Source organism: Puma concolor, chromosome B3 (assembly GCF_028749965.1).
Source record: "Puma concolor isolate L17-30 chromosome B3, mPumCon1.1.hap2, whole genome shotgun sequence".
Classification (NCBI taxonomy): domain Eukaryota; kingdom Metazoa; phylum Chordata; class Mammalia; order Carnivora; family Felidae; genus Puma; species Puma concolor.
The window spans coordinates 4292332-4314440 of record NC_141672.1 but is presented as its reverse complement, the minus strand read 5'-3'; the positions used below and the strand labels follow the sequence as shown (position 1 = coordinate 4314440).

The window sequence follows — 22109 nt, the reverse complement described above, 5'->3', positions numbered from 1 at the left end:
GATCACCTAGTGTGCCATTTGAACATTTTTTTTTGCCAGTCTGGTGGCTGTCAAATGGTACCTTGTTGTCTTTATGGGCACAGATCTGAATCCCTGCTCTGTTGCCAGGCTCCGGGGTCTTGGGGAGATTAATTTCTATGGGCCTCAGTTTCCTAACCCATGAAGTTCCCCTCTAGATAAATGGACTACTTTCAAAGACGAATAGACCCTGACATTGGGGGGGGGGTCCCCCGGAAACCGCTGGGTCCTCACCCACAAACCATGAGAACTTTCCGGTCGGTATTTTAGTGTCTCCTCCTCTCGTTCTAGTAGTGAGCCCTGGGTGTGGCCCTGGCTGGCAGCTGTGAACGCCCTGATGACCAAGGGAAGGTCAGTCTCTGCCTGTCCCTCTGCTTCCAAGACCGCCCAACACTGGGGTCACTGCCCCCTCCTGCTGCTTTCTCGTCCCGCTCCTTTTTTCTGCATGACACACACATGTATCATCTTTAATTTTTAAGTTTATTTATTTGAGAGAGTGAGTGGGGGAGGAGCAGAGAGAGAGAGAGAGAGAGAGAGAGAATCCCAAGCAGGCTCTGCACTATCAGTGCAGAGCCAGATGCGGGGCTCAACCCCACAAAACCGGGAGATCGTGACCTGAGCTGAAGTCAGATGGTCAACCGACTGAGCCACCCAGGCGCCCTGACACGTGTAGAATCTTTCCCACCATCTATGAGGGTTCCCGAAGGAGCAGAAGACACCCACTGTGTCTAACCAGAGGCAAAAGGGACATCCCAGGGCACCAAATGTGACAGTCCCTCTGTGGCTCAGCTCCTTCTGTGGCTCATTTTGACTTTTGGATCAAGTCCAAAGTCTTCGGCACCACCTTCCTGGGGCCCTACCTCCATTTCCCTGCTCATCTGCTGCCACTACCAACTCCCAAGACCCCCGCATGCCGCCTCCCAGCTGTGTTCTTTCTGTGAGCAGGTGCTCAAGGTGTGGCTCTGGGAGCCATGGGAATGGTATTGTTTTTCTGCTCTTTCTTCCCATAGCACTTTTTCCCTGCATGTGTGGTAGCCCTGTGCCGTCATTATGTCATGTGCTCTCCACGCAGGGACCTGGTACCCTCTTGGGCATTGCTGGGGCCTGGAGTGGGACCCGAGGAGCCACTACTGCAATGTAAGAAGACTGGGCAGACAAGGGGAAGAACAAGAAGGTCACTGTTCTGCCATTCTGTGGCCCTCACCAGGTGGGCTGGATGGCTGGTTAACTTAGGTAGAAATGTTTATTTTAGAGTGACAGTGTGCAAATGTGACCAGGGGAGGGGCAGAGAGAATCTTTTTTTTTTTTTTTTTAATGTTTATTTATTTATTGGGTGGGGGGGGGGAGGAGCAATCAGGGAAGGGGCAGAGAGGAAGGGAGAGAGAGAGAGAATCCCAAGCAGGCTCTGAGCTGTCAGCCCAGAGCCCGATGCGGGGTTCAAAATCACCAACTGTGAGATCATGACCTGGGCTGAAATCAAGAGTTGGACGCTTAGGGTGCCTGGGTGGCTCAGTCGGTTAAGTGTCTGACTTCAGCTCAGGTCATGATCTTATGGTTCGGTTTGTGAATTGGAGCCCCGCATAGGGCTCTCTGCTGTCAGTGTAGAGCCCACCTCCAGTCCTCTGTCCCTGTCTCTCTCTCTGCCCCTCTCCGGCTCTCTCAAAAATAAATAAACATTAAAAAAAAAAAAGAGTTGGATGCTTAACCAATTGAGCCACTTAGGTGCCGAGAGAGAGAGAGAGAGAGAGAGAGAGAGAGAGAGAAGAGAATATCTTAAGCAGGCTCTAGGCTTAGCACGCAGCTGACATAGGGCTCCATCCAGGACTCTGGAATCATGACCTGTGCGGAAATCAAAAGTTGGAGGCTCAACTGACTGAGCCACCCAGGCGCCCTTAGGTCGAAAAGTTTAGAATAGTTAATTTTAAGCCTTTGTCCGTGCACCATTAACAATATAAAACAATGTAAACAATTTCAAGTCTTGGTCCATGGACCATTAACAATATAAAACAATGTCAACGATGGGAATGGCCGATCTCATAGAACTCTGTCCCTCTGCCTTAGCTCCAGCTGAAGCCTAAGGACGCGGCGGGTGGCGCCCAGGGACCTGGAGGAACGGACAGCAGGGGGATGAGTGATGGACCCTGAAACACACGCCCAACGCCTGAGGAAGAGTCAGGACTTTCTCTGGGCGCCAGTGAACAAGAGCCCTGATGGCAACACAAACCCCACAGAGCCATGGAACAACCTGCTGGTAAAGGCAAGGCCAACCCTGGCGATGGTGGTGCCGGGATTTCTCTAGAGTTCAAGGCAAAACAACTGGAGGCCTGCCTTGGGATCGTGGCCACCGAGTCATCCGGACCCAAGCTGGCGATAGAGCAAAAAACACTGGCTGGAAGGAAGGGGGGGAGAGAGGCTTTGTGGCAGGAGACTACCCCCCACCATTAGGCAGAGATAGATCTAACACCTGTACTGAGCACCTGCTGCGTGCCAGGCCCTGTAGGGGGCACTGGATGAACGTGGACCTGGCCCAGCAGGGCACACTCTGGCTTCCATAGACTCTCCCCGCAACCATCAAGTGGACTGAAATACATGCTGTGTTCTCTTCCTACTTGGAAAGCCAACTTGGGAATCCAAGTGTGGGTCTGAAAGGCAGATTGTCGCGATCAAGGAGCTGGGTGACTTCACGGATGCTGTTTGGCACATACCCGCCTCCCGAGGGACTGAGGAAGGTGGCACTTCTGCTGTGGGGCGGGCGCTGGCTCTCGGTCCGGGCTAGAAGGTCAGCAGCCAAAACCAGGACGTGTTTATTTTCCCAGGCTCCATCACAGCTGTTCTGATGATGTAGGCAAGCTGCACCGAAGGGCGTAAGGTTCCGGCTGGGTTCTCAAGTTGGTGGCTCCGGGCAATCCCCCTTGAAAGTCCCTCGGGAAGGCACCTCACTGGGGCCATACAGGCGGCCTCTTTGTAGCCGAATGCAACAGGTTCTCCGCCAGCCTGGAATGGGTGTCGGTGCTTCTGTGAACTCTGGATGGGGTGGGGGCGCACACTGGATTTTAGGGGCCAAGCGGTCCGAAACCCAAGGCTCTTTGCTCTTGGAATCACACGAGGGTGCAGCGGACGATGCCCAGGGCGTCCGCACACAGGGTGGGCGTGATCCCCACGCAGGTGACATAGCTGTGCCACTGCAGACTTCAGGGAGCCGAGTGCCTGCGCGGGTCAGTCCCCGGAGATCACGAGCTCTACTCGGTATCGAGGGGCCCCGGAATCAACCAACCCGGCTCACATTCCGGCTCTGCCACACACTTGCCTTGTGAGAGTCTCTCATCAGTCGAATGGGGGTAATTGTACCTACTTCCTGCGAGTGTTCTGGGGATGAAGTTCGATGAAGTACGGACAGTGCCTGGTACGCAGTCAGTCCTCAGGGGCAACGTGAATGCGCCGCCTGGTTTGGTCTCAGAAGCGGCACCGTTACAAAGAGCCTCTCGGGAGGGGCTGCCCTTCTCTTCAGGAAGAAAACCGTTCTCGTGAACAAGCCACTATAAGCAGGGGGGGCCCTCCCGCCCCGAGCAGGCCGAGGTTCTGCCGAGCGGCCCGGAGGCCCCGGTCACCGGCCGGCGGGGTGGACGGCCGCCACGTGCCCAGTGCCTGTTCCTCCCTGCTCTTTGTTCTTTGGTCTCATGGGGCACTCCTCACCCATCCTAGCCTGTGACTCCGGTGGGCGACCCATCTTAGCACCTCACCCTCCCACAGGGTGGGCACCCGTCCCCTGGCTGTGGCGACCGGTTCAGGAAAGGATCAGACTGCAATCGGACCCATCAGAGCCCTTCGCTGGGCCTCTTCTGGCTGGAATGGGTGGGAAAGAGCACATGTGCTCCTTTTCATCTTCAGGGTTATACTGAAGCCCCCAGGGAGAGGTGGAGAGAAGAGATGGCTGGTGAGAAGCTTTCGAAGATGCAGGCAGGGAAGCCCCCCTGCCCCCACATCTCCCGTGGCTCGGTCGGGGGAGGCAGTAACCCGTTTCGTTTATGATGAGTGTGTGTGTGTGTGTGTTCCTGTTTCTGGCAACCAAAGGAGCTCTGAATGGTGTACCAGGGCTCCCAGGCGTTTGCTGTCTGGTGGGTGGGTGTGGGGAGGACCTCAGAATGATTTTCTTTTCTTAAGAGAGGCTCAGAGTGCCTTACAACCTGAATAGACGAACCTTATTTGCTAGTGAGGCAGGATTCCTGGGTTGAATAAGAAAGGAATCTGATTAATGACTCTTAAATGCTATTGACATTCAGTGGCAGACACTCTCGGTTGTTCAGTCATTTCCAACAGCCTCTCCCTGAACCGCTGGGAGGCTGAACACACACTGTACTACTTGCTTTTCCGGCCTCCAAGCCGGCAGGGTGCCACGTGACCTGGTCCCGGGAAACAAGGCAGAAGTGCAAGTCTGTCTCTGGTGGGGGTGTGTCTTAAATGCTTTTCTATTATGATTTGCCTCAAATAGTTTTTAGAACTTAGTGGATGTACAAAAATAATGAAAAAACAGCAGACTTTTTTAATTATAAAATTTCTAGTTTCTTTTTATTCTGGATAAAAACAAACATAAGTATTTCAAACTTTCCAAAATAATTTACAGGGTAGATGAAAGAACGGACAATAGGCATTGTGAATGCCTGGTATTCCTTCTACGAGGCAAGAGATTTCATTCAACCTTCATTTGACAGACACTGATCTAGGTCTGGGGACTCCAAGATCCAGAAGACCCACTTCCTGTCCTGGGACCTCACTGCTGGGGAGACAGACACAAGAATAGGGAACTGTAAACTCTGACGTAAGTGCTATGATAAAAATGGGCTCAGGGTGTTATGGGAGCACACTGAGGGCCAGAGAAGACTTTCCAGTGACAATGACACCTGAGCGGAGTCGTCAGGGCCATCTGGTCAGGGCAGAGGCAGGGCATGCAGACGGGGGCCCTACGCGTGCAGAGGCATAAAGGTGAGGAGCGTGGGGCGGGAGCAGCACGCTGTGCGGGAAGGCGGCCTGTGCAGGAGGCAGGGTCCGTCTGGAAGGCCTGGGCCTGCCCTTGGGGAGTGTGGCCTCTGTCCTACAGGAGACAGTGGGGGGGGCAGGGAAGGGGGTATAGGTATCAGTGTTGTAGTAGATCTTGCAGGATGGTGGACCTGGGATTTGAGGACTGCAAACCTGGGCGCAGGGAGACAATTAGAAAGCTGGTGCAAGGGTCCAGGTGGAGAAGGGGAGACGCCCGTGAACCAGGCGCCTGGCATGAGTCATTTACACCCCACCGCACGGGCGTGAGATTCACCTTCTCCAGGTCCTCGTTTAGAAACAGACCTCCGGAACGATGGTTCTTGACCTCTGAAAGCATCGGTCCATGCAGCCATTCAATTGCTTCTGGAAGTTTTTTTGCTATTCTCATAGACTGGATATCAAAATTCATTTTGATCAAAGTATTTCACTAGCTTTTGACTTTCAGTGGGCAGAAAAGAGCCACCGTTTAATCAAGAACCTTTTGTTCTGTCCGCTAATATCAAGTGAGGAGCTTCTTTAAAAAGAAATCCTGATTATACAATCATGAATAATCATGATGGAGATAAAAAGAGAGAAGTAATAGAGGAGTCCAGTGTGCCGGCATGAGCTCCCTGTTGAGCTAATTTTTTTGAGAGGATGAACAAAATATAGAGGAAAGGAAGCATAATCAGAGATGAATCCTGGAAAATGACACGATCCTGAAAAACACTGTCAGGAAGACATGCTCTGGTTTGCTGGAAATCCCAAGGGAAACAAAAAAGGCCTTTACAGTTACTCTTAGAGCAAGAAGAGCAAACGGGCAGATCCACGGCTTAGGGGGTGATGCGAGAAGGCAGATACCCTCCCCTTCATTTCAGCAACGTTCAGGCTCCCGACAAGCTCGGTCCTCCAAGAGAGCCTGGGGATGGGGACCCTGGAAGCGACCGATGCGGGTGGGGGGCAGGGTAACAAGCAGCACCCCCACGCCACACTGTCGTTTTTCCACGTGGAAGGACTTCTGGCATTTCCACAACTATATGGAATTCTTAACCTTTCGGAAGCATTGATTTCCCGTGGCTGCTGAAACGAATTATCACAAACTGGGGGGCTTAAAACAAGACATGCATTCTCTCACAGTGCTGGAGGCCAGACTCAGGCTAAGGGAGGATCCTTTCTGGCCTCTTCCAGCTGCTCCTGCTCCAGGTTTTCCTCAGCTTTGTGGCTACACTGCTACGGTCTCTTGCTATGGCCTCCCTCCATCTGTGTGTAGCCTCCGCCTGTGTGTCTCTCTCCTCTGCCTGTCTCTTTAAGGACACTTGTCATTGGATTTAGGGTCCACCTGGCTAATCCAGGATGATCTCATCTCAAGATCCTTAATTACATCTGCAAAGACCCTTTTCCCAAATAAGGTGACACAGATGTCACGGGGCCACCATTCGACCCACTGCAGGATCATAAACCACCTTCAGGATCTGATGAGAGCTCATGAACTCTGAATCATGTCAAGTTCCTGGAAGCCGAGGCTGAGACAAGGGCTCTTGTACAAGTAATGTATGGAGGGAGCGCCCCAGGAAGGGGCGTGAGGAAAGCAGGCTTGGCAGGGGACAAAAGCTCAGCAAGAAGTGGCCTCAGCTGGAGAATAGCTTCCTCCTGACCTCCGAGATGCCCTGGAGCGTGAACTGCACTAGAGCTGTTGCCATCTGGAGGCAAGAGGTGGCCTCTGTACCTCCAAGTCCGTCAATTTCCCCTGGTGGGGGGCAGGTGTCGTCTCTCAGGCCAGGAACTCCCTTTAGGGCAAGGAGGATTCAGCGAAGGAGTGGGGAGACAGGAACGCTCATGGCAGCCCTTGGGGGTGGGTCACAGGGATCTATCTGGTCAAGGACCTACAACATCTACTGCAGGCTTTCTAGAAAAATACCACATATGGGGCGCCTGGGTGGCTCAGTCGGTTAAGTGTCCGACTGCGGCTCGGGTCATGATCTCGCGGTTCGTGGGTTCGAGCCCCGCACTGGGCTCTGTGCTGACGGCTCGGAGCCTGGAGCCTGCTTCCGATTCTGTGTCTCCCTCTCTCTGGCCCTCTCCTGCTCACACTCTGTCTCAATCTCTCTAAAATAAATAAACATTAAAAAAAATTTTTTTAAAGAGAAATACCCCCCCCCCCCCCCCACACACACACCATTCAATCTCAGGGACTTCACAGACCCTTTAAAGGCATGGAATCCAGGTTGCGGGCTTGTGTCCACTTCTAGTCTCTGAGCCCACCTTGCTCCCTTTCCTCCTTTCCCAGAGGAAGTGACTGGTGGTGTCTGGGAGGCGGATGGAATCACTCATCTTCTGCTTGCCCACCTGCAGAGCCAGCATCCTGCCCTCAGGAGGGGCCTGCTTCAGGGCGGGTGAGATGAACTCACAGTCCCTTTGGCCACAGATGCACAGCCCTCCTTTCTAATCAGCTTTTCAGTATGAAAGCTGATAGCTTTATCTCCACCTGTCCAGCTCCTACGTCTCTCAAGTAGTTCTGAACTCAGGCAGGGACACGAGAGACTGTTTACAAACCTCCTAAGACCCCGAGTCATCTCGTCAGAGACAGTGTCCCCCTTGAAGTATGACCTGTGGGCTGTCAATTCACGGACTGCCACCCGACCCCTCGCCCCAGGACATGGCGCTTCCTCGCTGGTGAAGCTGGCCAGCAGGGCGGTCGGCTGACCTCAGTGTGCACCGTGATGGACAGAACTTCTGTTCTGGTGCCGATGCGCGTCCTCGCACACCGGCACTTGGAGCGGCACCGACAGAGGCGGCTGTAGATGAATCTGGGAGGCTGGGCCCAGGGAGGCTGATGAGACAGGTGGGCACAGACTGAAGGGTTCTCATCTGAAACAGGGAGAACACGGTGACACGTTAAAAAGAGGCAAATCTGGGGGCGCCTGGGTGGCGCAGTCGGTTAAGCGTCCGACTTCAGCCAGGTCACGATCTCGCGGTCCGTGAGTTCGAGCCCCGCGTCGGGCTCTGGGCTGATGGCTCAGAGCCTGGAGCCTGTTTCCAATTCTGTGTCTCCCTCTCTCTCTGCCCCTCCCCCGTTCATGCTCTGTCTCTCTTTGTCCCAAAAATAAATAAACGTTGAAAAAAAATTAAAAAAAAAAAAAAAAGGGGCGCCTGGGTGGCGCAGTCGGTTAAGCGTCCGACTTCAGCCAGGTCACGATCTCGCGGTCCGTGAGTTCGAGCCCCGCGTCGGGCTCTGGGCTGATGGCTCAGAGCCTGGAGCCTGTTTCGGATTCTGTGTCTCCCTCTCTCTGACCCTCCCCCGTTCATGCTGTGTCTCTCTCTGTCTCAAAAATAAACATTTAAAAAAAAAAAAAAAAAAAAAAAAAAAAGAGGCAAATCTGACTCAAAATAATGCAATGGTAACAAAAATGATCAGTGGGTTGGCCACCACCGCTGTGTCGCGGGCTTGGATCCTGGAGGCCCGATAGGGGCGACGGACGGGCACGAGGGCTGTCTGGGGAAGGACGCGGAAGTACTTGCGGGAAAGAGGACACGACAGAGTGGAAAGCAGGGAAGGTGGTCCAGAGGGAAGTCCTGGGAGCCAGATGTGGGAGTGAGTTCGTGATTGGGAGCAGAACAGGGGGCTGGTGCGTTCTGGAGAGCAGCTGGTGTCACGGCCCTGGGTCAGGGCGGGGGGTACTAAGAAGGGAAGGACTGCCACAGAGGGTCCCTCACTGGCCCGGGCCCCTTGGAAGGTTCTAGCAATATGCTCCTGGTTTTGTAAATTTTGAAGCATTAAGCTATATCACTGCAAATGGCCAACACCCCCATCTCTTTCTGCTCCATTTCCACTCCTATCAGATGGCTACACTTAGTTTAGGTGTGGTGGGCAGTTGCTGACAAGACTCGGTGGCTTCTCTGGGTGGTCAAGGGTGGGGGCAGAGGTTTCAAGGAGAAGTGAACCTGTCCTAGTGCGCCTGGTGACAGACATGTGTGAGATGTGGGGGGGAGCAGGTTTGAAATGCATGAAGCCAGGAGGTAGCTGGTGGAAAATTCTCCCAGTTGCCATGGTGTGAGAATGTAAGTGGAGGATTCGGTTTCTACCAATGCCTAATCAGAACGGAAGATCTCTTCTTTCGGGGGGCCTGGGGGGCTCAGTCAGTTCAGCGTCCAACTCTTGATTTCAGCTCAAGTCATGATCCCAGGGGTGTGGGATTGAGCCCCGCGTTGGGCTCTAAGCTGAGCGTGGAGTCTGCTTGGGATTCCCTCTCTCCCTCTCTCTCTCTGCCCCCCCCTCCGCTCCCACTCACCCTCTCTCTCCCACTCTCTCTTCCCCTCCCCTGCTCCCACTTGCCCTCTCTCTCTAAAATAATTTTTAAAAAATCCCTTTTGTTAAGAATATACTCAGTAACACTGTGAATGTAACTATAAACACATCACACAATTTTTTCTGCTTGGAATTACATAAAATAGATTTGATCACAATTCCTGTGTCCTCTGCACAAACCGGCAGCAATACTGCAGGTAGCCAAGTACATCCGTTGCCAAGTCTTGCGTTCTATACATCCCAGTCTATTGGAATGCAAGCCTGGGTGCCCGATGCACCTTAGTCTGATGGATTCTGGCCTGCTAAACTGTCCCAGAGGCAGCAAAACAACCTCAGAAACAAGTGCTCTGTGACAAACCTCCCACACATTTTCATTAGTATGTCAAAGTATGAACTATAAGAACAGTTTGATAACAATAATGTGGTGCAATATAACACCGTGGTTGAAACACATTTGAATCGTTATTTGTATGTCTTAGTTTCAGATCAATTTTGTATATTCTTTCCAAATTATTTTTTAATTATTTATTTATTTTTGAGACAGGGAGAGACAGAGCATGAACGGGGGAGGGTCAGAGAGAGGGAGACACAGAATCTGAAACAGGCTGCAGGCTCCGAGCCGTCAGCACAGAGCCCGACGCGGGGCTCGAACTCATGGACTGTGAGGTCATGACCTGAGCTGAAGTTGGACGCTCAACCGACTGAGCCACCCAGGCGCCCCTCCAAATCATTTTTTTAAGCTTATTTAGTCATTTTGAGAGAGAGAGAATTCCAAGCAGGCCCCGCACTGTCAGCACAGAGTCTGATATGGGGCTTGAATTCATCACCTGAGCTGAAATCAAGAGTCAGACACTTGACTGAGCCATCCAGATGCCTCTATTCTTTTCAAATTATTTATCATACCAAAATTCAAATATGATAAGAAGGTAAGCTACGGGAAGCAAAACGCATGAAGTGAAAAAAAGATGAACAGAAAGTTAAGAACATTACAATATAATTATAATTATAAAGTACAATGATCACTGTATCACAGTGGACACAAAAAATTCTTACGGTCAAAATCGCGAAGATAAGGAAAAAGTTATGACAGCCAAGGAAAGTACATGATGAAACTTAAAATCATAGAGATAAAGATGATGAGAATTAGGACACTGCCATACAGGAAACAAAAAGAACAAGTTGGTATATTCAACAAAATGTACATGAAAGCCAGCAGCAGCCTTCTGGTGAATGTGGTAACTTCACCATAATCTTTCATTATGGCCTTTTACAATAAGGATCATATTTTTAAAGTTAGCAATTATACTTTTTTGTTTCCAAAAGCTCTTCTTTACACCTAGGTTTTTTGTTTTTTAGAAAGAGAGAGAGAGAGCGAGAGAGGGCATGGGGTAGGGGCAGAGAGATTGAGAGAGAGAGAGAGAGAGAGGGAATATGAATCCCAAGCAGGCTACCAGCACAGAGCTGGACATGGGGCTCGATCTCACAGACTGTGAGATGGTGACTTGAGCCAAAATGAAGAGTCAGACGCTTAACCGACCGAGCCCTTACAGCTAGGATTTTCACTTGAGCAGCTATGGGACTGCTGGTGCTGCCATTTATGGAGATGTAAAGGACTGGGGCAGAAGGACTTGGAGAGAGCACCAAGAGTCCTGTACTGTTTTCCGTCTGAAGGAACTGACAGCACGACCGGATCATAGGTGACATAAACACTTCTAGGCTGTCAAACAGCTCATTAGCTTCCTATGCCTTTCCTTATCTTTTTATACATGTACTACCTCAAAGCTGTTTGTGGCAACATGGAGATGGCCTGCTCAGATCCCCTCCTAGAAAGGACCAGCTGCCCAGATGCACGGAGTGGGTTAAGCTGACAAGCTCCATCTCAGCTTTTAAACAGAGGTCATACGATTTCTGGGGCATCTCCCAGCCAATGATTGGCCAGATGTGGTAGCTAAGGGCACTCTCTTTATGGGCAGTCCCTAGTCAATGACTAAGCCAGACAGCAGTACAAGGGTCTAGCCATTTCCACTGGACACAGGACCCCTCCATCAAGGAATCTGCTCTAGAGCTCCCTACTGGGCTGGCTGGGACTCTACCAGGTCTGCACTGCCATCTGATGGCACTCACCTTCACAGGTGTTATTCTTCAATAAACCTTTTGTAGTCCTAACTCCATCTCAGCATCTGCTTCCTGGAGAACCCAACCCGTGACACTATTAGAGACCAAAATACAACCTCCTTTTTCAGCTCTGTGCCATGTATCAGTAAGATCATAGGAAAGATTAATTTGGAATATGTATTAGTCAGCTATTGATACGATAATGCTGAGTAACAAACTACAGAAGCTCAGAAGTATACAATAAGCATTTATTTCTTGCCCATGCATATGAGAGTTAGCTGGGGTGGCTTGGCCTCAGGCTGCAGGTCTATGAACAGTTCTGTTCCATGAGTCACATTCTAGGACCTGGGCTGAAGTCAGAGGGAAGCTCTGCCTCTGCCAATCATGGCAGATTATTGGAGTGTAAGAGAGCAAGCCCAAATGCCCATTCACAAGCACATTTCAAGCCCCTGCTCCTATCATGTTTACTCACATTGACTAAAGCAAGTCACATGGCCAAGTGTGAAATGAAGGGGTAGAGAAAGACCTGACGACCTGGAGGCCATGGCAAAGGGATTGGGGACTATTATGGGGACTGATAATTCACCTACTCCCAGTAATGGTTCATCAAGTTGGTATAAGACTCAACATAACCAGAGGCACCTGGTTGGCTCAGTCGATAGAGCATGTAACTCTTCATCTCAGGGTCATGAGTTCAAGTCCCACATTGGGTGTAGAGCCTACTTAAAATTAAAAATTAAAAAAAAAAAAAGATTCAACATAACCATACTTAGCTCCTACTTCCCAGTTATGCATCCATTCTGGAATACTATTAATGCTTACTTGCAGGGTTTTTTCTGGGTTTAAGGCACATAGAGCTATAGAGATAACTGGATAATTATAAGATTCCTGGGGACTCCTAAAGATTATTCAGATTAAAATATTTTCTGGATGTACAAAGGCAAAATCTAATGCTCCTCTATTGCCAATGTCATATAAAGATTGAACATGCTTCCTAGTTCAATGGAATCTGTTTTAACATTTTTGGTAGAATATATACTGTGAATCTGTATTGCTATTAAATAGCTGTTTCAGGATATATACATTTAAACTACTTTATTGAGGGATGTTTGACACACAGAACGCTGTACTTATTTAACTTAATGGATAGAACTTGGTAAGCTTCAGGATATTGATGGACATTTTTCTAACGATAGCCTTGATCTATGTCCGTGTGGACAATGTAGACATCTAATCAATCATGTTCTAGTGTTCTTGAATCTAATCTACTACATGGATCATAAATACCTGTCTTGAATCTGTTTTCCAAACTTATAGGATTATTAGAATATAGCAGAATGTTCAGAATTTATTACCTTCATAGTTCTTATTATGATCTAAAATTATTTAATTTATTTTATTTTTATTAAAGATTTTTTTTAACATTTATTTATTTTTGAGACAGAAAGAGACAGAGCATGAACGGGGGAGGTCAGAGAGAGAGGGAGACACAGAATCTGAAACAGGCTCCAGGCTCTGAGCGGTCAGCACAGAGCCCGACGTGGGGCTCGAACTCACAGACGGCGATATCATGACCTAAGCCGAAGTCGGATGCTTAACTGACTGAGCCACCCAGGTGCCCCTAAAATTATTTTTTTTTAAATGTTTATTTTGAGAGAGTGTAAGCAGGGGGAGGGACAGAGAGAGAGGGAGAGAGAAAATCCCAAGCAGGCTCCACGCTGATGACGTGGGGCTCGATCTCATGATATTATGATCTGAGCTGAAACCAAGAGTCCGATGCTTAACCGACTGAGCCATCCAGGTGCCCCCAGGTACTTTTAAATTACCAAGAGATGCTACTGACTTCCTGTTATGGTAGATGCAGATTTAGCTCTTTTACCACTTACAACCCCAACCATTACATGCCTCCCTTTTTGGATAACTTCCAGTTATTCTGTCAGTAATTGCCTTGCGTTTATGTTTGCATTGTTTTGTTTTATATGAACATTTTTCCTAAAGTCTCCAACAGATCCTTCAAATACCTATCAATGTAACATTTTCAGAACACTTAAATGCAACGGATCACCTATTAATTTCCTAGACCCCTCCTTTTCACAGCCTTCCATCCTTCTGCTCCAACCTAGGCCTGTTGCACATCCTGGCGATGCCTTTTGCTGCTCTTCTCAGTTAGAATCCTTACTTCCTAGATCCCATGTCTTCTTCTCTCTTGCTTTAGCTCGTGGTTTTGCAGAAGTACATTCTCTGGGGCACATGGCAAATATGGGCAAGGATGCCGGCGGTTGTGTCAGCTGGTGCAGCTCTTCTGGAGAGCCATCTGGCAGTTTCAATCAAATGAAGACTCTGTGAACCTTCTGACCTAGCAATCTTGCTCCTGAGCACGTATAAAGGCAAATGCTCACAGGGGTCCATACGAGGACATGTACGAGGATGGTTGCTGAAGTACTGTTTATGTATTTGTGTGCATAAAGATTTCTGCAGATAACTGTATACCTTGTCACTCCTTAATAGCAGTCTTTTTGGTTGATGCTGTTGGATTTTCTAAGTACTTGATCATATCATCAACAAATAGCAAAAGTTTTACTTTTTTCCCAATTTTTATACATCTGATTTCTTCCTCTTGTCTGATTGCTTTGGTTAATACTTTCAGTACAATATTAAATGGTGGTAGAGACGGAAATTCTGGTCTTGTCCTGACTTTAGTAGGACAATGGGCATTTCATTTAAATTTTATTACACAAATGGATTTCTTTTTTACTTTTTAATTAATTTATTTATTTTAAATGTTTATTTATTTTTGAGACAGAGAGAGACAGAGCATGAACGGGGCAGGGTCAGAGAGAGAGGGAGACACAGAATCTGAAACAGGCTCCAGGCTCTGAGCGGTCAGCACGGAGCCTGACGCGGGGCTCGAACCCACAAACCGAGAGATCATGACCTGAGCCGAAGTCGGATGCTTAACCGGCTGAGCCACCCAGGCGCCCCTACTTTTTTTTTTTTAAATGTAAATCCTATACCCAATGTGGGGCTTGAACTCATGACCTCAAGATCAACAGTCATATGCTCTACCAACTGATCCAGCCAGGTGCCTTTCATTATTATTGTATTTTTAACTTTCTTTTTAAATTGTGGAATGATTCATACATACATATAAACATACAAAAGTGTATATAAAATACATACGTATGATTAAAAAGAAGAATAAAGCCAATACCAGTGTCCCATCACTCAGGCTAAGAAACAGCATTCCTAGAGGTGTCTGGGTGGCCCGGCCATTGAGCTTCCCACTCTTGATTTCAGCTCAGGTCGTGATCTCACGGTTCGTGAGTTCAGACCTCACATCTGGCTCTGCACTGACAGTGCAGAGCCTGCTTGGGATTCTCTCTCCGCCCCCTGCACGTGCCCTTTCTCTCTCAAAATAAATTAAAAAACCCCAAAACATTACTAGGTCTTGGGAGCTCCCTAAAGTCTAGGTCTTAGCTCTCCCTAAGGTAGCTACCATCTTGTCTTTTGTGTTACCATTTTGTATTAGATGGGGGGTAGGGTGGAGATAAAGTGCTGTAGCAAAGATATTCAAAGATATTGCATTAGAAAATGAAGGGTTTCTTTTTCACATTTAGACTGATGTGAACAGGCCAGGTTGGTGGGGCAGCTCCTGCTCTGAGCGGTCATACTGTGTGGCTGACGCTGTGTCACTGGCACTTCCGGGTGGCAGCCAGCAGTAAAGGGAAAGAAAAATTATGGGAGAGGCACCCGAGTTTTAGACCCACCCCCAGAAGGAGCACATCACTTCTACTTAGGCTCATAAACAAGACTTTTGTCATACAGCCATCCACATGCTGCTCAATTACAACTCTGTAACCAGGGGAGACAAAACCCATCACTCATTCCTTTGATTTCCTTTGTAGTTTTACCACCTTTGTGTGTACCTTAACAGGATCTTTCAGTAAACAAAACAAAAAACTAAATGGCAAGCACGTATCTACTTGTGTTAAGGGAAAGGCAACATTACCACTATCCAAATGAAGGCTTCCAGGAAAATATAACTAGAGGGCTACATCATAGTCTGGCTTCTGCTTCCCTAACTGCTTACAGGACCCCTTCTGGGTAGGATCAGTGGGCGATGGTGCAGAAGAGTTCACACAGCAGGCCCAAGACCTCACTCCTTAGAAAGGTCTATATATCATTTTTATGTTGAACACCTGCTTTCCTTCTGGGACTGTGGAAGTTTGGTATATGCCTGTATGACTGGCCTCCAATAAAAACCCTTGGTGCTAAGTCTCTAATGGATTATCACAAATTTGTTGCGGGAGGAATTAAGCATGTCCTGGGTGACTCCACTTGGAAGACTCCGGGCTCATACCTGATTTCCTCTAGACTTTGCCCATGGCCTTTTCCTTCACTGATTTTGTGTCCATTCACTGTAATAAAGCAAAACCTTGAGTACGACTATGTGCTGAGTTCTGTGAGTCCTCCTAGCAAATCACTGAACTTGGGGGTGGTCTTGGGGAACGTCTGCAGCAAGGTTATGAAACCTGGGAAACACAGAGGTCACCACAGCTGGAGCGTTTGACTGGACTGTGTCTCTTAGGGATAGTAGCAAGAGCAGTGGGATCTGCTGTACTTTCCGCTCCTTAGTTCATTCTGCTACTCCTGCTCAGGAGTAGGTCAGAGTAGAATTATTTCTATGGTGTGAAATGAAGGCTCTTAGTTAATGCTGGTGGCAGGGAATGGAAGGGAGGGCAGGAAATTCATTAGTAGAGGGTCCAGGCAAACCGAGTACAGATGAGGATCCGGACCAGGACAACCAGGGCACTCCGTCCCTAGACAAAATGGTATGACAATGGCAGTGGGCATTGGCACCTGCTCCAATCTGAACTGGCTGCCCATTACAGCTGATGCACAACTATTATCACCATCTTCCTAGGGGTCCCCTATGTCTTTCCCTCTTGTTTCTGTACTGCTTGCCTTTCTTGTTTTGGTGGAGCATATCCTCTCATGCCTTCCTGGGAAAGGGTACATGGAGGGTAAACTGTTTGAGACCTTACATGTCCAAGGTCATGAACAATCCACTTGATTGATGGCCTTAGTTATAGGCTGGAAGAGACTTTCCCTCAGAATTTTGGAATTATCTTTCCACTGTTCTCTTTCATTCAACAAATTTTTATTGAGAACCTAACGCATGCCTGGCAGTGCTCTAAGCACTTGGGATACATCTGTGAACAACAGAGACTAAGAGACAGAGAGACAGAGTCAAAGGGCTCATATTCTAGGTAGAGTTCTGGCTTTTGGTGTAGTTGCTGAGAAGTCTGAAGCCATTCTGATTTCTGATCCTTTGTGAGGTTTTCTCTCTCTGCCAGCTTGTGGGATCTTCTCTTTATTCCAAGTGTTCAAAGAGTTCACAACGTTGTGCCTCGTATGCATTTATTTTCATCCACTTTGCTGGGTACTTGGTGGGCTCATTTGCTCTGTAAATCCGTGTCCTTCCGTTCCGGACATTTTTCTTGAACATTCTGTAGATGATTTCCTCCTCCGGTGTTTGGATGCTGGACCTCTCAGGGTGGCACTCTTTCTATCTCCTTCTCCTAGGATTTATCTGGTTGCTCTTCCTGGGAGACTTTCTCAATTTTCCTTTTCAACCCTTCTAGTGTTTTTATTTCTGCTACCTACATTTTTAATATCTAAGAGGTTTTATTTTCTTAAAAAAAATTTTTTTTTTAGTGTTTACTTTTGAAGGAGAGAGACACAGAGCACGTGGTGGGGCAGGGGCAGACACAGAGTCTGAAATGGCTTCAGGCTCTGAGCTGTCAGCAGAACCCAACATGGGGCTCAAACTCACGGACCCCAAGATCATGACCTGAGCAGAAGTCGGGCACTTAGAAGACTGAGCCACCCAGGTGCCCCGAAGTTTTTTTTATTTTCTAAAGTTTCTTATAAAAATGTCCTGTTTGTTTCATAGATGTAATATGTACTTACCTGAGAATGTCAGCATGTTTGAAAATTTTCATCTTCTTGCCTGTTTTTTTCCAACACTGCTCCCCCCCCCCCCAACCTCCTGCTCCCCGTTCATTTGTTTTGATCTCTAAAACTCATGTTTAGAAGCTTTTCTCTGATGTCTGGATAATCATTGGTTGCCTGCTTATGATTAAGAGCCAGGGACTAAAAAACATTTTTGGAAGGTCCGAGCATATGGTTTTTAGGACTTTGAGACTTTGGGGTTGCTGTAGGGTATTGTGTATGGGCCATTTGTTGGGCAAACTCTTATGCCGGTATCTTGGGAATTGTCAGACTCTCCAGAAAAGAATCTTTTAAAATTTCTGCACGGAGAGTAAGATTTAGTTTTCAGTGCCGGCTTAGTGAGGAAAACAGGATGAGGACCCCAGCATTCAGTAATCACATGCTCTCTCTTAATCCCCATTTTCAAGATACTACTTGTGACCTTAATTTAGCCTAGTATCCCCTGTACGGAAACTCTTTTGTTTTGCCTTTTCCAGAAAATAAAGGGTTAGATATCTGCTAGGATGAGAAATCTAGATTTCTGAGGATAAACTCCAAGGAGTGGAATTGCTGGATTCAAGAGTACATACATTTTCTTTTCTTTAAAAAAATTTTTTTTAACATTTATTTATTTTTGGATAGAGAGAGACAGAGCATGAACGGGGGAGGGTCAGAGAGAGGGAGACACAGAATCTGAAACAAGCTCCAGGTTCTGAGCTGTCAGCACAGAGCCTGACGCGGGGCTCGAACTCACGGACTGTGAGATCATGACCTGAGTCGAAGTCGGACGCTTAACCGACTGAGCCACCCAGACGCCCGTACATTTTATTTTCTTAATGTCCATTTATTTTTGACAGACAGCAAGAGAGCGTGAGCAGAGTAGGGGCAAAGAGAGAGGGGAACAGAGGATCCAAAGTGGGCTGACAGAGAGCTGGATGCAGGGCTTGAACTCACGAACCACGAGATCATGACCCAAGCTGAAATCACACGCTTAATGGACTGAGCCAGCCGGAAGCCCCAAGAGTGCATACATTTTAGATTTGTTTTAATCGCTGGCAAATTATTCTTTATTGAGCTTGTATCATATATACCACCACCAGCAATATATGAGAGTATGTTTCCTCATACCTGGTAGTCATTAAACCTCTTGACTTTGAAAAAAGGTGGGAGATATTTTATCTGTTATCTTAATTTACATTTTTCTGAAGTGTGAGATTGAGCATCTTTTCATGGTTGAGAGACATGTTTCCATTTTTTTTCCCTCTTAAGTGTTTGCTCACATAACCTTTGCCCATTGCATTAACTGATTTGTAGGAGCTCTTCACTTTTTCCCAGTTTCTTGTTTGTTGAATTTGCTTATAGTGGTTTATTGGAAAGGAAAACGGTTTTTTTTTTTTTTTTTTTTTTTTTTTAAAACAAAGCCCTTTTATTTTCCATGCAAAGGTGAGTCAGAGAATTTACATAAAGGTGCGAGATGGGCAGCCAAGCAGGGAGCAGAGAGCTTCCAGTGTGTGGCTTGGGTGATGCTGCTATGGGAGCAGGGCCAGGGCCCCCTCCGTCCACCGGCTGCCTACAGCCTCCTGCTTTCCCTGACAGGGAGAGCCAGGGAGGCAGCCCCAGCCTCCACTGTGCCTGCCCTTCCCGAACTGCCCCGCTAGCAAGGCTTTGGGCCTCGCCTGAGCTTCATCATGGCTGAGTTTGGGGATATTAGAAACACGGGGAGGGGCGCCTCGGTGGCGCAGTCGGTTAAGCGTCCGACTTCAGCCAGGTCACGATCTCACAGTCCGTGAGTTCGAGCCCCGCGTCGGGCTCTGGACTGATGGCTCGGAGCCTGTTTCCGATTCTGTGTCTCCCTCTCTCTCTGCCCCTCCCCCGTTCATGCTCTGTCTCTCTCTGTCCCAAAAAAAAAAAAAAAAAAAAAAAAAAAAAAAACGTTGAAAAGAAACACGGGGAGAAGTAGAAGAAAATGGCCTGTGCTGAAACACACATTCCTTTGTTTACTTTGTTATTGTTTTAGAGGGAAAGGTCCCTGGAAGGTCCTTGAGGGGGACCAAAATGCCATCGTGGTAGTAGGGACTGTAGCATCTGCAAGTATTGAGGAAGGAAAATATTCTTCAGTGTGGTCAAACTGATTCTATGGCTTCCGCACCCTGCGTCTTATTGAGATAGACTTTCTACATTCCAAGATTATTAAAAATGTCTCCTGGGGCTCCTGGGTGGCTCAGTCAGTTGTGTCTGACTTCGGCTCAGGTCATGACCTCACAGTATGTGAGTCCAAGCCCCAGCGTCGGGCTCCGTGCTGACAGCTCAGAGCCTGGAGCCTGCTTTGGATTCTTGTGTCTCCCTCCCTCTCTGCCCCCCACCTGCTTGCTCGTTCACTCACTCTTTCTCTCAAAAATAAACAAAACATTAAAAAAAACTTAAAAAAAGTCTCCCCTTATTGGTCCTATTTTCTTTTTTGGTATTTTAATTTTTCATTCATTTGGATTTTTTCCCTCAGATGGCTACCCAGTTGTCCTAATCCTATTTATTAAGCATTCATCTTTCACTTACACATTTTAAATAACATCAAAATAATTACAGGGGCCCTTGGGTAGCTCAGTCGGTTGAGCGTCTGACTCTTGACTTTGGCTCAGGTCATGACCTCAATGAATTCGAGCCCTGCTTTGGGCTCCGTGCTAACAGTATGGAGCCTGCTAGGGAGTCTCATTCTCTTAAAATAAATACTTTAGGAAAAGAAACAACTTATGTACAAAATTCTTGTATATTTAGATTTCTGAAATTCTTGTTCTGTTGACCTATTCACGTGCCTGCACTACACTACTTATTGTATTTTCTTACCTTTTAATACTTAATAGAGTGGATTCTCCATTTATTCTTTTTTTTTAAATTTTTTTAATGTTTATTTATTTTTGAGACAGAGAGAGATAGAGCATGAACAGCGGAGGGTCAGAGAGAGAGGGAGACACAGAATCGGAAGCAGGCTCCAGGCTCCGAGCTGTCAGCACAGAGCCCGACATGGGGCTCGAACTCACAGACCGTGAGATCATGACCTGAGCCAAAGTCGGATGCTTAACCGACTGAGCCACCCAGGCGCCCCCCCATTTATTCTTTTTAGAACTTTCAGAGCTCTTTTTTATTTTTTCCACTTGAACTCTGATACCATCTTGCCTATTTTCCAAACATGGTTTGGAATTTAATGGAGTCACATTAAATTTATAGGTTAATTTAGGAAGAATACATTCATGATGTTGAGTCTTTCTATTCGAGAACACGGTGTGCTGTTCCACTTGTTTAGTTGTTCTTCTGAGTCCTTGTGTAGTATTTTACAGTTTTTACTATCATGATCTTACGGTTCTTACTGAATATATTCCTTGATGTTTTATCTTATTCATGGCTATTGTAAATGGAGCCTTCCATATACCAACTAGTTGTAGCTTGTACATATAAAATATATGCAAATTCTCTTATTGTTTGAAGTTTCTCCATTCATTCTATTCCATTTTCTATGCAAACAATATCATTTGCAAATAATAATTTTACCTTTTTTCCCCAATTGGCATATTTTGCATATCTAAAATTCACTTTTTTAATGTTTATTTTTGAGAGAGAGAGAGAGAGAGAGAGAGAGAGAGAGAGATGGAGAGAATGAGTGGGGGAGGGGCAGAGAGAGATGGGGACAGAGGATCCCAAGGAGGCTCCGTGCTATCAGTGCAGAGCCCGATGTGGGGCTTGAACTCACCAAACTGGGATCATGACCTAAGCCAAAACCAAGAGTTGGATGCTTAACTGACTGAGCCACCCAGGTACCCCTATCTTTTTCCTCCTCCTCTTTTTTTTTTTAAACATTTTAATTTATTTTTGAGACCGAGAGAGACAGAGTGTGAATGGGGGAGGGGCAAAGGAGACACAGAATCTGAAGCAGGCTCCAGGCTCTAAGCAAGCTGTCAGCATAGAGCCTGATGTGGGGCTTGAACTCACAAGCTGTGAGATCATGACCTGAGCCAAAGTCGGACGCTTAACTGACCGAACCACCCAGGTGCCTCTCTTTTTATTAGGATATCAGTCATAATGGATTCAGGGCCTACCTTAAAAACATCATCTTAAATACATTTGCAATGATGGTATTTCTAAATAAGATCATATTTAACAGAACCAGGGGTTAGAACATTAACTTAGCCTTGTGTGTGTGTTGGGGGCGGGGGGTGGTCACAAGCCAATCGCAGCATTGAACTGTTTTCCTCTTTATTCACTGTGAAGACTGAAGTTTATAGTAGGAGTCCATGGATTGTTTTGATGAAGTGTCTTATCAAACCCTAAAAGTTCATATATAAAATATGGCAGGTATATGCATTTGGGTTGAGGAATGGGGTTCAAAGCTTTCATGGGTTTTTGTAGTGGGTCTGTTATCCCCTAAAAACTTAAAGAATTGTTTATGAAGACCAAAAAAAAATAGTATTACATTAAGTCCATTTGGAAAAATTTATAGGTCTATTAGCTTTGTTAGAATGTGGATAATCATGGAGGTCATCCGAATTTAGCAACTTTTGATTACCACATATATGGTATATATATGGTGTATATGGTGTATTGCTGTTTAAAAAGAGATTTTATATACACTTTGTCTTTTGAGCCTTTACATGTCATGTATAGAACACCATAA

General features: G+C 47.1%; 1 long non-coding RNA gene across 5 annotated transcripts in view; it reads right to left on the bottom strand.

The window, feature by feature from the left end:
- Nucleotides 1-22109, bottom strand: part of LOC147579678 (uncharacterized) — a 35725-nt gene that overhangs the window by 2930 nt on the left and 10686 nt on the right. The window contains exons 2-3 of one of the 5 annotated variants that reach the window (XR_015252008.1): nucleotides 7585-7899; nucleotides 4555-4789 (exon numbers count right to left, since the gene is read on the bottom strand). This is a non-coding gene — a long non-coding RNA (uncharacterized LOC147579678). Of the gene's footprint in view, nucleotides 1-4554; nucleotides 7138-7584; nucleotides 7900-22109 lie in introns of those variants that run through there. The other 4 variants (XR_015252007.1, XR_015252010.1, XR_015252009.1 and 1 more) reach the window with 4 other exon arrangements.